This window comes from Protobothrops mucrosquamatus, unplaced genomic scaffold, assembly GCF_001527695.2.
Source record: "Protobothrops mucrosquamatus isolate PMUCROS unplaced genomic scaffold, P.Mucros_1.0 scaffold590, whole genome shotgun sequence".
Classification (NCBI taxonomy): Eukaryota; Metazoa; Chordata; class Lepidosauria; order Squamata; family Viperidae; genus Protobothrops; species Protobothrops mucrosquamatus.
The window spans coordinates 29,770-42,155 of NW_015386889.1; the positions used below are offsets into that span (position 1 = coordinate 29,770).

The window sequence follows — 12,386 nt, forward strand, 5'->3', positions numbered from 1 at the left end:
TTAATTGGTTATAATTACCTGTTCTGATTCCAAAGTTTAGCGTTACTGTATTTATTAGATTGTTTAATATTGTATTTCTAAGCTGGATGCCATTTTGAATTCCCAGTGGAACTAAATGGCATAACCATGTTTAATGAAATCAAACAAACAAACAAAAACATTTCAGTCCCCATTTTTATGGCAAATTGAATGATGAAATGAGAGTTTCTGCCACTGAAATCAAAGTATTTCAAAATAATGGCTTGATCTAGCAAAATGGAGATGCAATTCTTTTTGCAGAAACTGGCAGGATTGTGCCTAATTTTGTTTAAAAAGTCTTCTTCAAGTAAACAACAGCATATTCTATTAACTACATAAAATATGTCATTGAGTGCAGATGTTTTCCTTCAAAAAATAGGGTCAACCATAGGATTATAGTACACCGGATTTTTTTCTTCCCCCCTTCTTCATTGTTATCCTTGCAATGGTCCATCTTGTCTATCATCAGTTAAAATTAGACTGGAAGGCCTCTTTGTGTCATAGCCTTTTCTAACCGGAAACTGATGGACAGCAGGTAGATTTTATTTAGTAAAGATCATTGTAAGAAACAAAAGTATTAAAGCTTTCTATGCATTTGAGGAAATTACAGAAGTCAGCACACTTGGAATACAATGATGAGCCTCACCAGGGAGTGCCTCCTTCATGATCATGGTACCTCCCCTATCAGATAAATATATGCAGGAATCAGGATTACCCACTCCCTCTGTTGCTGTTTTTTGTTTAATTTTGGAACCCTTTCATATTAGGCAATCTAATTATATTAATGTTACAGGTAGTCCTCAATTTACGACCATAATTGAGCCCAAAATTTCTGTTAAGTAACATATTTGTTAAGTAAGTTTTACCCCATTTTAAGATATTTCTTACCACAATTATTAAGTGGATCACTGCAGTTGATAAATTAGTAACCCAGTTGTTAAGTGAATCTAGCTTCACCATTGGATTTGCTTGTCAGAAGGTTTCAAAAGGTGATCATATGATCTTGGGACAAAGCAGCGGTCATAAATATAAACAAGTTGCCAAGCATTTGAATTTTGATCACATGAACATGGGGATTCTGCAAAGGTTGTAACTGTGAAAAATGGTCATAAGCGCCATTGTAACTTTGAACAGTCACTAAGCAAACTGTTAAGGATTACCTGTGTTATATTGGTAGTTTTGATTAAACCAACCATTCAAGGTAGACTTGGTCAGGAAACAGATGCCACAGAACAATCCTTTTTTGGATTCAGATCTGCAGTAATAGAATCTGTCCATGTCTTCTTTTCTCTCCTTCTTATACTCCAGGAAATCAAAGAAGAGGACTAATCTGAGTCTCTCTGTCACACTTTCCCGTGCTCTAGACTTAGCATAGTATGCTAATAGCATACTAGCATGCTGTATGTTTCTTCTGCACTTATCTCTGCATTCCTTCTCCAAGATCATCTCCCTGGCTCTACCTTTCATAATTTTTTTGCTGACGATCTTTTAACAATTTTAGACATTATGTTAATTCACTAGCATATTTTATATATGTGATTCTGTATTTTGGGAATTATTCAAGATATAGTATTGAAATAAGTCTTTTTTATTTCCTTTAGGTTCTAAAATTTCCATAGTACAATGTAAAGATTTTGGTATTGTAATTGCTATAAATTATATTAAGTAAATAATCTTTTTAATATTGCTAAATGTAAGGAATTATATATGATTAAAGATTTTAAAAGTGTTGCCTTGGGTATTAATATATGGATGAAAATTCATTATGTTGATGAGGTAGAGTTAATGTTATTAAAATATATATCATTCCATAATTAATTATGTGTTAAGAGGGATTTCAATATTAGTTCTGAATACATATTTTCTTCAGACAGATTAGTTGAAGAGGAAATCTATATGAGAAAATTGAAATTATCTACTGAAGACAGTGGTTTTAATTTAACATATTCTCTCAAAAATGGGCTTTTATTTTATACTGAGTGTATAAATATATATGGTGTACTTATGTGTATATATGTGTATATATGTATGTGTATGTGTATATGTATATGTATTCAGGTTTGTAAGAAATGACCCATGTTATTTCAATGAATATAAGTAGATTTAGAAGGATTATTTTAATGTTAAAGGTGTTAATATTATGTTAAATTATATTCCAAAAATTTGAAATCTGATTATTTTTGAGCCATTATTGAGCCTGAGGTGTTGCTGAAAGAATTACTTTGAGACATTGGGAAAGTAGTAATATTCAGCTTGTCAAGAACTGGATTTAAGAGATGTAATTTATCAACTATTGAAAAGGCAGTTTTAGTATTAATAAAAAATGTGATTCAGTATGTTTTTGTTTTACATAGATGTTATATCTTGTAATGTTACAAAATTGTTATTTTTATGATTTTTAATGTACATTTTGCTATTAATTTAATATTTGATTTGTATGTGATGTATATAGTTTCTTCTGTTTCTGTCTTTTTGTTTTGAGGGGGTTTGTTAGTATGCTGTATTTTTTGTAGGTTTTCATATTTGCTCCCCCCCTGTGTTTTGTATTCTTTTTCTATTTGCTTTTGTAAAACTTAGCATAAATAAATATTGTTTAAAAAAAATCTTGTTCACTCGGGTCCCAACCTCTACTTATCCCTAAAAATTTAGGGCAACAAATTGTGTTGCAGGCTATATAATTTACATCGTATACTTGGATTCTAGCTTATTTCTCTGTTTTTATATTATATGGCTATTGAGATTATTTTGAAAATTAAGCAAATTCAACAGGGTTGAGATAATATTTTAGGTCTTGCATCATAGCGATGCGGCTGATGGATTGCGGGGCTCCACACCCCAAGGCTGGTTTCACCCTGCCAGGGGACCCTAAATGGATCTAAAGTTGCCCCGGAGAGGCAGCAAAGAAGGACCTCCCCCGATGATCGCAGAATGAACAGCAGTGAATCTGTTTGATCTGGGGGAAGCCCTCCAAATTGACAGGACAAAGGCTAGCTACACCTTGGTGACTAGCCCAAGCTACTGGTAGCCAAAGTTCAAAAGCACTAACCAGAACAACTGCAAACAGTGTGTTTGGAACTGGGTGAGAATATTGATCTTCTCTCTTCTTTTTTGTAACTAATTTCCTGGAAAAGATCCCCAAGAAGCAAAAAATCTTCCGAAAGGGAGAAGGGAGGGGATCACACCTCCACCTTCCATAGATGGAAGCAGCGATTTAATTTTTATGGGGGACAGAAATATATCAAAATGAAGTTAATAATACTATAGTCTGGATAAATCTGAAAATTATGAAAACTGTTAAGATTTTACATCTGAAAGAGTATTGATAAAATTACAAGAAAATAATTATTTGTTTAAAAGTTGGAAAATATATAGCTACTGACATCTAGTGGAGAATTAGAGCATAGAACAACAGCTGCATTGATTCAGAAATTGGCAAGATGCCCAGAAATAAAGAGCAACTTGTTCCTTTGAACCTCAGTGACTTTTAGCCAAATAGAGAACAGCTGGCAACAAAGGAAAGAAAATACACTGGACCACCTACTACAGAGTGAGAACTATATTAGTTTTAAAAACTGCTGATCTTCTAAGATTATAAATACTTACTGAGCTGTGATTTCTAAGCTCAAGAATTGTTTGCAGAGAAAGAAAAACCTTGACTTTTTGCTAATCTTCTAGGGGGGAGTTTACTGGAAAGCTAAACATTCTGGACTGAAATTTTGGCTGGCAGATAATTGTAAGACCCCTGAATAGAAGAACTGTTATAAAATACTGCTTTTAATGGTGCTTTGACAATTGGAAACACATTGGATTATAAAAACCATATATAAAGATAAGAACTATATAAGATTTGGTTGTTTGGATTTTAAGATTGGCTGGTTTGATAAGGCTAATCACAGAGACTATGATACCAATGAAAGACTATCTGGAGGGGGTAGACAAAATGGATGTTGCATACCTATCTAAAAGTGACAGGAAACTACACCTAATATTTCCTTCTGAGACCCCAGCCTGGAACATCAGAGATCTGCAGAACCAATACTCCAAGACAAGGCAAATATTTTCCAGGAGAAAACGTATGCAATGCTATGACAGATTCAGATGACAATGGTTTCACACCATTGTGAGATTGAAAACAACTTTGAGGACATAAATGGGTGCTATCTAACAAAATGAAATTCAATGATGAAAAAAGTAAGGTTCTACATTTAGGCAAGAAAAACCAAATGCACAGGTATTGTATAGGGAGAACCTTGCTCAATAGCAGTAACTGTGAGAGGGACCTTGGAGTCCTAGTGGACAATCACCTAAATATGAGCCAGCAGTGTGCTGCAGCTGCCAAAAAGGCCAACACAGTGCTAGGCTGCATTAACAGAGGGATAGAATCAAGATCACGTGAATTGTTAATAACACTTTACAATGCCTTGTTAAGGCCACACTTGGAATACTGCATCCAGTTTTGGTCACCGCGATGCAAAAAAGATGCTGAGACTCTAGAAAGAGTACAGAGAAGAGCAACAAAGACAATTAGGGGACTGGAGGCTAAAGCATATAAGGAATGGTTGCTGGAATTGGGTATGTCTAGTTTAATGAAGAGAAGGACGAGGGGGGACATGATAGCAGTGTTCCAATATCTCAGGGGCTGCCACAAAGAAGAGGGAGTCAAGCTATTTTCCAAGGCACCTGAAGGCAGGACAAGAAGCAATGGGTGGAAACTAAGCAAGAAGAGAAGCAACCTAGAACTAAGGAGAAACTTCCTGACAGTTAGAACAATTAATCAGTGGAACAACCTGCCTCCAGAAGCAGTGAATTCTCCAACACTGGAAGTTTTCAAGAAGAGACTGGACAACCATTTGTCTGAAATGGTATAAGGTTTCCTGCCTAAGCAGGGGGTTGGACTAGATGACCTCCAAGATCCCTTCCAACTTTACTACTACTACTACTATTATTATTATTATTATTATTATTATTATTATTATTATTATTATTATTATTATTAAACTTAGAATTAAAAAACTCTCAGAAAATGACAACAAAGAATGAACAAACAAATCAGATAACAGAACACAAACCAGAGGACAGTGACCCAAATAGGGAAGCTACAAATGAAGAGAACCACAGCTTAATACAAACAAAAGAAAACCTGCATGATTTTGCCACAACAATGGAAATTGAAAAGACATTTTCACTTCCGGTGGTGATGTCAGGGCGGTGTGGAGTCAAGAGGACAGTCTCCGTCCTCTAACTCTGATTTTTCTACATTTGGAGACCCCTTGGGGGTGTAGAGAGCCTGGAGGGCTAAGCGTGAGAAGGGGAGAAGCCTGGAGGAGTAGTGAGGTGAGAGGCGATCACCCGCTACGATGAAGGAAACCCCCTAAATCCAGCGTGGAAACATTTGCTATCAACAGGTGGTGGATCTGAGGCCGTGACAAACCACAGAGGATGCGGAAGCAAAGATATACTTAACAGACTGTGTTAGTGAGTGAGTTAAAATATTTCAAAAATATCTTTAAGAAATAATAGAAAACTCCAAAAAGATCTACCTGTCCATTAGTGTGGGTGCTGAAAGGAAGCTCAACTTGTGAGGGAATCCTCAATGCATGTGGCAACTCGGCGGGCAGAGCCGTGAGTTGGCAGATTAAATAACCAAAAGATCAATAGGAGGGGGACAAAAAGAAAAAAAAACTTGTGGCAAACGTTTCAGCACAGGACAAAGAAGACGGTGGAGATTGAGAAAGGAGAGGTTGAGAGACGGGAGATGGAGTTGATGGCGGAGTCTGTAAGATGAGAGGAATGAAGGGAGATGATCGAGAAGCAGACAGCTGGAACGGAAGAGAAAATAGCGATTTAGGAAAGACGGAGGAGGAGCGTTACACATTAATACGTTGTAGAAGATTGGAGAAAATGGATCGGAGTAGAAAGGTGGAGATAGATTTGGATGTGGAGAAGACCCAGAAAGTAAAGGAGATGGCGAGAGGACGCGATATGGTGGCAAAAGTGATAGGAACGTGGAGAAGATTCGGAAGGTAAAGGAGACGAGAAGAAGATGTGATTGGGTGAGAAAGTGACAGGAATGGACTAACGGTTAAAGGCATAAGATCAGAGAAGAAATCCGGAGTCCTAGAGAGACTGTACGACAAGTAGGAAGGAGGAAAGAAAGTGAAGAGGGTTGAAGAAGGGGACGAAAGTGAGAGGAAGTAAAGGAGTCGGTGAGAGGACAGGGCACGGCGACGAAAGTGACAGGAACGTGGAGAAGATCCAGAAAGCAAAGGAGACAGCGAGAGGACATCACATGGAGACGAAAGTGACAGGAAAAGACTAATGACTGACGATACAAGAAGAAATCCGGAGCCTTAGAGAGACTGTGTGAAAAGTAAGAAAGAGGAAAGAAAGTGAAGAGGGTTGGAGAAGGTGAAGAGAGGTTTGGGGGAATAGTGGAAGTAGAAGTAAATTTAAAAAAGGAGAGAAAGGAAAACAAAGAATTAGAAGTTCAGAGTGAAAGAGTAAAGTTAAATAAGTTGTTGGTTAAATAAAGAGTTATCAAGAATAGAAAGTATTTGAGAAATAGGATCACATATTAATTCTAGATTTTGTGTAGATAAGAAAGCAGATTAAAAGAAAATCTACATAGAGGTAATGATGATTGTATGACAAATTGTAAGGAATGACAAAGTTGATATAACTCCTTATATATCCAAGAAACTTATGAAAGAAAGAAAGAAAGAAGAAAGAAAGAAAGAAAGAAAGAAAACCAACATTTCAAAATTAACATATTTCAGTCTCACTCATTCTGAATCATTAACCACTCACCATTGTCTTCAAACCTATGATGCAATTCCAGCCTCTGCCCCCCCCCCCCCAAAGTCTCTCAGCTACATCAAACATTGTGTCTCTCGGCTTACCACGACCTCTCCTTACAGAGTATCTATAGAAAATGGGCTCCTTTGAATTGCTGTTTGTTTGATATGTGTTGCTTTCATTAATTTAGCTAATGATTTGTAAAATGTAGCTTGTTTCTTTTATTATACAGTAGATAGTTATTATGCAGCTAGACAGTTTGTCTTTGTAATACAATTTTGTAATATAATTTTACTGGCAGTGTAAATAGAATAGTTAAATTCAAACATATTAAAAACAGAATGTACCTTTCCTTTCCAACCATCCTTTGCATTAAATCTCTATGTATGTTCTTTAATATTTCTATGCCACACTGTGAAATAAAAGCTTTCACCCAAAAAATTAATACTAGCTTTTTTGTCAGAATTATTTACAGATTATTTCTCATCTGTGCCATTTGTTTTTCTGCATTGTGCAAACATTCCTGCATAAATCATATAGAATGCCACTTATGTGTCATGAATAAATCATGTAAACTGGAAATAGCATACCCAAACGTATTTGTTTTTCAAAAAGCAACTGGACTTTGTTTTTTCTTGAAGACATTTCTCTCCTTATCCAAGAAGCTTCTTCAGTTCTGACTGGATGAGCTTCTTGATTGAGAACAAAACATCTTTAAGGGAAAAAAAAGTCCAGTTGCCTTTTGAAAAAGCACCTTTGGGATGACCTGCATGACTGAGAATCTCCATAGACATTTGGAAATAGTGTAAAGCAAGACTTCTTAACCTGGGATCCACAAGCTCCTTGAGGTCTGTGAATGTCAGGGTGTCTGTGAACTTGGAAAGGGAAAAAAATTGCAAGTTTATTTTCACTAACTAGTAAATGTAATGTATCTTTTCATTAAAAAAGGTACATGAGCAACAAATACACATATGACTTCAGAATTCCGAAAATGTTTTCAATGATAGGCAGTTTGGTCTAGTGGTTAAACTACCAGGCTAGAAATCGGGACACTGAGTTCTAGTCACTCCTTAGGCAAGTCATTCTCTCTCAAACCAACTTACAACAACCTTGTGGCACTGTATTGGCTGCCAGTGGACTGGTCAGGGGAGTTGGATTTCGAAGCAGGAAGAATAGCTTGGTGCTTTGAGCGGGATTGTTAGATCCCACCTGATCTTACTGCAACCACTGTTTCTCAGTAAAAGTTTTTTTGATTAACCACATGGTGCCAGAAATCATGCTTTCCTGAGGAGGCCAGGAAGGACAGATCCTTACATTAGGTGGAATCCGCAATAGTAGGCAACCCAGAGAGGCACCCACCTTAACCATGGGGACTGTGCAAGGAAAGTCTGTACAAGGCAGTGACCAGAAGGAAGTTGAATGCTGGGGTGAAGCCTCTACCAAGGCTAATTCCTGGGTGGACATTTCCGGATGGATGGAGGAGGTTGACAGCCTGGGAGATTCATTGAAGCTCCAGTGGTCCATTGGTGTCAGGAATAGAATAGAATAGAATAGAATAGAATAGAATAGAATAGAATAGAATAGAATAGAATAGAATAGAATAGGAAAGGACCTTGGAGATCTTCTAGTCCAGCCCCCTGCTCATGCAGGTGAACCTATACCATCTCAGACAAGGGACTGTCCAGTCTCTTCTTAAAAACCTCCGGTGATGGGGCACCCATGATTTCTGAAGGCAAGCTGTTCCACTGGTTAATTGTCCTCATTGTGAGGACGTTTCTCCTTAATTCCAGGTTGCTTCTCTCTTTGATCAGTTTCCAACTATTGTTTCTTGTCTTGCCCTCTGGTGCTTTGGAGAATAATTTGAGCCCCTCTTCTTTGTGGAAGCCCTTCAAATACTGGAATACTGCTATTATGTCTCCCCTGTTTCTTCTTTTCATTTAGACTAGCCAAACCCAAGTCCTGTAGCCATTCTTCATATGTTTTAGTCTCTAGGCCTTTGATCATTTTAGTTGCTCTTCTTCTCAACATTTTTTTTGTAGTACAGTGACCAAAATTGGTTGCAGTATTCCAGGTGTGGTCTTACTAGGATTTTATAAAGTGGTACTAATCCTTCATGTGATCTTGATTCTATGCCTCTATTTATACAGCCCAGGATTGTATTAGCTATTTTGGTTACTTCTGCACACTGCTGGCTCATAGTCAAGTGATCATCCACTAGGACACCAAGGTCCCTCTCACAGTTACTGTTTTTGAGCCAGGTCTAGCCTAATCTGTACTTATACTTTTGATTTTCCTGCCTAAATGTAAAACTTTGTTTTTCTCCACATTAAAACTCATTTTGTTGGATAGGACCACTTATTGTTCAAGTTTGTCAAGATATTTTTGGATCCTGAGCTTGTCTTCTGGGGTGTTGGCTATTCCTGCCAGTTTAGTGTCATCTGCAAATTTAATGAGTTCTATTCCATCATCTAAGTCATTTATAAAGATATTGAAAAGTACTGGACCTAAGATGGAGCCTTGTGGTACTTCACTGCTTACTTCTCTCCATGTGGATGTAGTACATTGAGGACTACTCATTGAGTATAGTTTGTCAGCCGGCTACAAATCCATCTGGTGGTGATGTTGTCTATCCCACCTTTTTCTAGCTTACTAAGCAGCAGGTTGTGGTCTACTTTGTCAAACGCCTTATTGAAATCTAAGTATATTATGTCCACAGCATTTCGCTGGTCTACTTTATTAAAGAATGAAATAAGATTGGTTTGTCATGATCTGTTTTTAACAAACCCATGCTGACTACTAGTTATAACTTTGCTTCTAGTTGTTTGCAGATCTGTTTTTTGACTATCTTTTCCAGGATCTTGCCAGGTATTGATGTTAAACAGATTGGTCTGTAGTTTCTTGGATCTGATTTTTTTTTCTTGAAGATGGGAACCACTTCAGCCCTTTTCCAATTCTCAGGTACTTTCCTGGTGCTCCAGGATTTTCCAAAGATATGGTACAATGGTTCTGAGATAACATCTGCCAGCTCCTTCAGAACTCTGGGATGTAATCTGTTGGGTCCCGGTGATTTATACTTATCAAGGTTGGATAGATGTTCTCTTACCATTTTCTTGCTTATTTTAATTTTTGTTTCTAGTTTGTCTTTTGTAGTAGTTTTTTTGGTATGTTGGGCTATGGTTTCTTTTTGTGTGAAGACTGATGCAAAGAATGAGTTAAGCAGCTCTGCTTTCTCCTTACTGACTGTTACTTCCTTGCCATCTTCTCTCTTTAGTGGACCTACAATTTCCTTGATGTTTTTCTTGTTGTTAATGTGTTGGAATAAACTTTTTTTATTGTCCTTGATTTCTGTTGCAAGTGTTTGTTCGTTCTGAGCCTTTGCTTTCCTGACTTCATCTTTGCATGTTCTGGCTGTCTGCTGATAATCGGCTTTAGTTAAGTGCCCCTCTTTCCATTTTTTGTATTTTTCCTTTTTGTCTTTTAGTTTGTTAGAGAGATCTTTGTGCAGCCATGCTGCTTTCTTCTTGGATTTCTTGTTTTTCTTTCTCAGTGGTATTATGCTGGTCTGGGCTTTTGTGATAACGTTGTTCAAGGTTTCCCATGCTTCCTGTGTTGTTTTCCCCTTTAGGATTTCCATCCATGGGATTTTTTTTCCTAAGTTCTCTCTGAGTTTGTTAAAGTCGGGTCTTTTGAAGTTTAGGACTTTAGTTGGATTGTTTTCTATTGCTGTGTTTGCATTATGTTAAATACCAGGATGACATGGTCACTTTCGCCCAAAGTCCCAGTAATTTCAATTCCCTCTATGACTTCTTCTCTGTTTGTAAGGATTAATTCCAGTATAACTTTGTGTCTAGTTCCCTCCTCCATCTTTTGGATGACAAAGTTGTCGGCTAGGTTGGTTAGGAATCTGTTTGATCTCTCGCTCACCGCAGAGTTTGTCTCCCAGTTGATATCTGGATAGTTGAAGTCTCCCATTACTACTATGTATGCTTCCTACATACATTTGTTAACTGGTTGGCAAAGAATTCATCTATTTCTTCTGACTGGTTGGGTAGCCAGTAATATACACCTATGATAATGTCATTTTTTCTCTTTTATATTGACCCATATAGATTCTGGAGAGATTTTATCTTTAATCATGTGCATTTCTACAGATATGTAGTGTTCTCTTACATATAGCACAACTCTCCCTCCTCTTTTTGTAGACCTGTTTCTTTTGAACAATTTGTATCCATTTTTCAGTCCATTGCATTCATGGGTTTCATCCCACCAGGTTTCTGTTATGCCAACTATGTCATATCCTCCCTTGTGTACTATTGGTTCTATTTTGCCCTGTTTGTTCCCCAAGCTTTGAGCGTTTGGGCGGAGCTTTCTTTCATATGCTGGGGTTTGGGTGGAGCTTTCTTTCGTATGCTGGGGTTTGGCTATTTATTTATCTTTTATTTTCTGTCCTGTATTTATTTTTATTCTCTATTGGGATCTTCTCTCCTTTCATATTGGGATCTCAAGCTTAAATGTTGCCTTCACTTTTGTTGTTCGCTGCTCCAGCCTCTTATTGTTTTCTCCATCACTCCACTACGACTTTTAGTGCTCGGGTCATTTCAGCCTTGTCTCTGCTCTGGTCAGGCTTGCCGTTCCACTTTTTGGTTGGCTCAGCTCCGCTGTCTGGTCTGTTCCACTCAGCCGGCCACTCAGCTTTAGAGATTAGAGCTCTCTAGCTCAGTGTGCTCTGTTGCTGCTGTGATTCTCCCCTTCACTGACATTGCTGCTGCATTTCTCCCCTCCATAGATTCTGGCAGCACCAATTTCTCACAGCCAGTGGATTGCTCCAGGCCCTTTGTCCTCTGCCAGGCTAGCAGGAGTTGGAAGGGGGGGGTTCTGATCTCTCTGGGGAGGGAATGCTGATCAAGTCCTCCACAAGTCCTCCACCTGGGGCAAAGTTACTGGGGAAGGTTGAGGGGGCTGGAAAGAGGCAGGAGGAGGGCTGTGGTAGTCGGGCTGCCTCTAATTTCCTGGGCCCTGGGTTGGGATGCCTGGCTGCCCCCTCAAGCTGGGCAGCCTAGACTGGAGAATGGGTCTAGGCTATTCCTGAATATACTATGACCCACTGGTTTGCTGTCTCCAACAGCCTCTGTTCTTGTTTGCTGTTCAGCCACAGGTCCGCTGTTCTCAGTTGTCTCTTTTCCAGTATTGGGCTGCTTAATTGGGCTCCTGAGCTGGATCTGCTATTATCTATTGCTTGCTGCCTCTGACTTCATGTGCAGCCATTCATTCGCTGCGCTGCTGTTTTGCTGGTGTTTAACTCCTTACACTAATTTCTTCTTTTTCTTTATCCTTTCTATATTCCTTATCTAACTTTCTGTTCCTTTTCCTCCCTTTTATCCCCTCTCCTTATACGTTCCTACTTAGTTTAGTAACGTCTCTCCCCGTAATCTCATACTGCTTCCTACATTACCACCATCTTGGAGGTCCTAAAAGATGATTGGGAAAGGAGAACAAAAGGAGTAATTCTCATCCAAGGCAACCAAAGCAGCCAACAATGTGAATGGCAAGCAGAGTTGGAAGACTTTGGCGGT

At 38.3% G+C, this 12,386-nt stretch overlaps 1 pseudogene; it reads right to left on the reverse strand.

Moving 5' to 3' along the window:
• Nucleotides 1-571: 571 nt before the first annotated feature.
• LOC114922667 lies at nt 572-714 on the reverse strand (annotated as a pseudogene).
• Nucleotides 715-12,386: the final 11,672 nt, after the last annotated feature.